Source organism: Lucilia cuprina, chromosome 6, assembly GCF_022045245.1.
Source record: "Lucilia cuprina isolate Lc7/37 chromosome 6, ASM2204524v1, whole genome shotgun sequence".
In the NCBI taxonomy this organism is placed as follows: domain Eukaryota; kingdom Metazoa; phylum Arthropoda; class Insecta; order Diptera; family Calliphoridae; genus Lucilia; species Lucilia cuprina.
Genome location: NC_060954.1, coordinates 19,658,936 through 19,664,255, shown reverse-complemented (window position 1 = coordinate 19,664,255; position 5,320 = coordinate 19,658,936).

Below are 5,320 nucleotides of genomic sequence, written 5' to 3'. Positions count from 1 at the left end.
AATGACTGTTAAATGTTGACTGTATTTTACAAAATAGTAATTATTCTGTTTTTTTGTCAAAAATATAAAAGAAAACATAAAACTAATTAAATTTAATAATATTAACTTAATAAGAATGTTTTGTAATAAATAACTTTATAATTAAGTTAATGTATCTATTGATATTTAATTATCAGCAAAATATTTACAACAAAAAGGATGGTTAGTTAATCCTTTAGACTTTATCACATTTGCATAATAAATCTTTTAATTTAGAATATTATTTGAAAATAGTTAAAAGCAAAACTTTAAAAGAAAGAATTTATTTAATTCTCTCCAATTTGTCAGATGACTTTAATTATTAAGAAGAATCAAATCTAATGGAGTCTGATTAATTAACCATCTTTCAAACAAGAATAACTCCGACCTATGTTCATAAACACAATGCTGACGTCAGGCGTTATCACTTCATTATAAAACTCTGTCGTTAAAATCATCACATAATACTAAAAGCCGTGACACACGTTTGTCAGATCTTACAACGTTGTCAGTAAAATGTCTAACAATCGTCTGAACTTATAACTTTTCTTTTGCGACTTTGAGTAGAAATACTAACAATATTGAAAGACAAAAATTGTAAGTTTACACTGTTATTAGATATTTTCTACACATTTTACTGCCAACGTTGTTAGATCTAACAATCGTGTATACAAAGCATAAAAATCAAATGTATCACTTTTCATAATGTTCAAAATCGTCAAACGAATGCATCAAAACGTCAGCATTGTGTTTCTAAACAATTAAAAGTGTTGCGTGTCTTTAAACAATAAGTAAATAAATGATTACGCTTATATTAACTAAACTAATTATACTAATTATATGTGTGTTAAAATAACAAATATTTATAATTAAAATGTTAAAACCAAATTTATATTAATTAAAAGAAATAATCAAAATTTAATATAAAATTTAAAACTACAACCAACTTCTTCTAACTACGTAACTAACTAACAAAAACACAACTACTCATAGATTTAAGTAAAATTTATTAAACTATTTTCATACTTGAAGTTTTAACTGTTAACATTCGTACTAATCAAATTGTTGAAAATATTATTAAAACACTTAAAATATTTGTAAAGAAAATATAAACAAACAAACAAACAAACAAACAAACAAACTTTTTACTCATATTTCCTTCCTCTTCCAATGCCAAACTCTTAATTTATACTAAAATTTATTTTAAATAAAATATTCAAAAGTTTACAGTAGATAATATATTTAAGTAAAATATAAAAAGAAAAACTTTTATGTTTTTAATTTAAGTCAGAGAAAAAAAAAAAAAAAAAATTTTAAATTTAAGTTGAAAACAAATAAAAAAGTTTTGAAGTATTAATACTCATGCATATATACAATAATTTACTTGGATACATATCGTTGGTTTAATGTAAAAAGTATGTAACTTGTATTTGTTTTTGTGTTATTTAAATCCTTAAAATAAATATTTATTTCAGCAACTAAATTCTTTAATTATAAGAACGCTTTTTACAATTTATCGTTGATATATTTATTTCTCGATACATATCGTTCATTTACTGTAAGAATAGCATAATCCAAATTCCTGTTTTTGAACCAAAATATGTGTCATACTAAAGTCTTTCATTTTATTATCGTTTACCTTTAAAAACGTTTATTTATTTCACTTTGAAATAAACTGGATTATTTTTATTGCAAATAAAAGCGTTAAATAGTTTAAAATTATAACAACTTTTTATATACACAGTTTTGTACACAAGCACTTATACAGTAAACTGTAAGGCGTTATATTTATCTTCAACATTTAAATGCACACTTTTCCTTATTAAATTTACAACATAAAGTTTTATTACAGATTTGACGTATTCGAGTTATTGTTGGTGCTATTTATATCTTATTCATTATAGGACATACTAGCGATATTTCTGGTACATTTAGTGGAGATACACATCTCTACAATGATCGATTTAACTCTTTAGTGCTGACAACCAAATGTTAGTTGCTAAGAAATTTCCGGAACAGGAGCATTAAGTTTGAATGCAAATACAATTTCGTAACACATTCTTTCGTATACTATAGATCATATCCTTCAATTTTTGAACTTGCCAGTAATGTGTGGTGGAGCAGAACTTATGCACTATATCACTATGTCTCTATTCCTTAGCCAATTCGCTTACGCTATCTTTCTCATACTAGTTTACCTCTATCTGTGGAAGTTCAATCGCCCAATTTGGAATCGACCTCTTCACAGACGGATACATCAAGCTTTACCACAGAAATAGAAAAAACCATTGTAACTCGAAAATTTCCGGAATAGGTCGTCAATATGTCTTAAGTTAGAATGCATATACAATTTCGTAACACATTCTTCCGTATACTATAGATAACATCCTTAAATTTTTAAACTTCCCAGTAATGTGGTGTGGTAGAGCAGATCTTATTACATTGCCAGTTATATTTGGTTACTAAGGGTGCATTCAAATTTGCGGCTGAATAAATTCTGGCTTTATCCTTTAGATCGTCTACGAATGAAATCATTATGTCTCTATTTCATAGCTAATTCGCTTGCGCTATCTTTCTCATACTAGTTTACCTACATCTGTGGAAGTTCAATCGCCCAATTTGGAATAGACCTATTTATAGTCGGACATAAATTATTCCCACAGAAATAGGGGAAACCATTGTAACTCGTCTACTTTTCACAAACTACATGTTTAAATACCCAATACCAACCCCTTACAATCTTCACGAGAACTGGCATCTACTTAATGAAGGCGGTGCAACTAGTTTTCTTACTGGGGCTCTACATTCTTATCCGACATCAAGGGTTATTTCAATGTTTCGTTTAAGACTGCTTCTTCATCTCAAGCCTCTTTTTAATTTTTTTGCAAGCCTACATTGACAATTGAATCCAATTTAAACACACTTAATGGTGTGGTATTATCAAAACAGAATCTACAGAAAATTTCTGAAACAACCTGTATCTCTTTTAAGGATTATTCAGATTTATTTCTAAGATGAACACTTTGTTTTAATTTCATTCACTTTGCTTTATTTATTTTTCCAGAACTCTAATGTTGAACCACAGCCTTCGCCTCCGCAAAAAGTTTCTTGAACATCAGCAAGAATATTATCGTTGTTAACTTTAGAATTTTCTCAAATTTCAATTTTAGTCTTACCAAGAAATTTGTGGTAGTTGGCTTAAGCAGTTCGTTTAACCCCAGCTAAAAGTTTTTAGTCATCGTCTTTAAAAGTACATTTAAGTCAAGGAAAAAGTTTTTTGTTGTTGGCGTTCAAAGTTTCTCTCAGTTCTTGAAATTTTAGTTTTATATTGTCGGATCGCACGGTTACATATTCCAGTTTCATTTAAAATTAATTATGCTCTCAGTCTATAATACAGTAAGAGAAAATAAACTAAAATAGAAATTCCTGGAAAGTGATACTCTGATAGGTATTATCGAGTACAACAAAAATGTGGCGTGTCATAAATTCCATGGACGTTATGACACACCAAACAGTGTCATAGTACCCATTGGCGTTACGAAACTTTTATTAGTAGTATAATGTCCGGAGTTTAAAAAAAAACTAAGCCCGGTCGGCTATTTAAAGACCTTTTAAATGAATACAGGATAAAAGTACCATTTTAAAAAAAGTGTCTTTAAAGTATGACAAAGTCCATGAACATTCGAAAAGGAACGTTTTGTTTACGGACACTATGACTATTTTTGGTGTGACAAAACGTATGTTGGCATTAAGACACAGTGCATGCCACCCAACAAGTATCTGTTTTTATACCCTACTCCACTTTACCGATTTTTGTAATGATCGGGCTTCATTTGAGCTTAGCCCCCATACAAACTACCCTTTAGAAAATGACTAAAAGATCAAAATTCACTTACAAACACTAATAACACTTTTAAATTCTACATAAATAACTTTGAAGTAGACTTAACTCCCCATACCAACATTTATAAAGATAGGGTCATATTTTGCCCTACTTCCCTTTGAGCCCTCTTGTAAAAAAAATCTTTTTTTTTTTGCCAAAAAAAGTAAAAATATTCCGAAATAAAGTTAAACAAATCAAATGCTTTATTTTTTAAATAATCCCCTTTTTTAACATACTGACTGTTGTAGGGTATCATTAGTCGGCTACGCCGGGCTATACGTTCATACTTGTTTAACTTTAAACTTCATCGACAAGATCAAAACTTTAAAAAATTTGAATTATATTGCTTCCAATAAGGCGTATACTTAATATTTGAAAACTCATTAAATCATTAATACGTATACGTACAGATGTCATTTTCACAATTTAAAACCCTACACTTGAAATAAAACAAGTAAGAGTTTTTAATCGCATTGGCCGAATCTTATACTCTTCACCATAGCGTGTTTAATAAAAGTTAAATTTTAAAATTTTTAAATTTTTTTCTAAACGTCTCGAAGGTATGCCTGACAAAATTTTTTTAAGATTTAGATCCCAAAGATTTATCACTTTTTTTTGCAAAAACGACACCGAAAGCGAAAATGCATGGCTATTTGCTAATTTTTCCCATGTTTCCAATGAGACGTTTCGAGCAAATCTACAACACTACCTTGTGTCTAGGATAATTAAACAACTACCGGTTTTTCATTCAAGTTTAATGTTTTTATCAAAAAAGTCATATTTAATTAGTTTACATATCTGTAAAACTATAGCTGCTAAAGTCTTTGAATTATATAAAAGAAACTTTACAAATGCATATGTATTAAAGGCAAATAACGTACCCCATTGTATTGGTACATACATATTTAAATTATAGCACACTGAATATAGCTAATAGTTTTCTTAGTTAATTTTCTAATTCAGTCAATGTTTTCCAGTCTTACATTACTTATTACCTGTTATTTCCTAATTACTATTTCAATACACACAGTTTCTAATGGCCTCGAAAAATCAAAACTGATTAATGTCATAAACTTTCTCTTTACTTTTCTTTTAACTTACACATAGTTCAATGGTATTTTTTTAACTTTCTACTTTTATCATATTTGTTATCTAAGTAACTTAACAGTTCCTTTAACTAATACAATATAAGACATTCAATTAGCGAAATATCAATATCTAATGAGCTGACCTAGAAATTCAAATATAAAGTTTATAAATAATTGTATTAATCTTAATTAGTCTAGATTAATTTTTGACAAATGTCTTGCAAATGTTTAAAGGTATGAGTTTTTTTTTATTTTACAAATCTATTAAGTTTCAAACAATTTCCAGTGATTTGCAAACAATTCCCAGTCAACAATATTTTCTGTTGCTCTA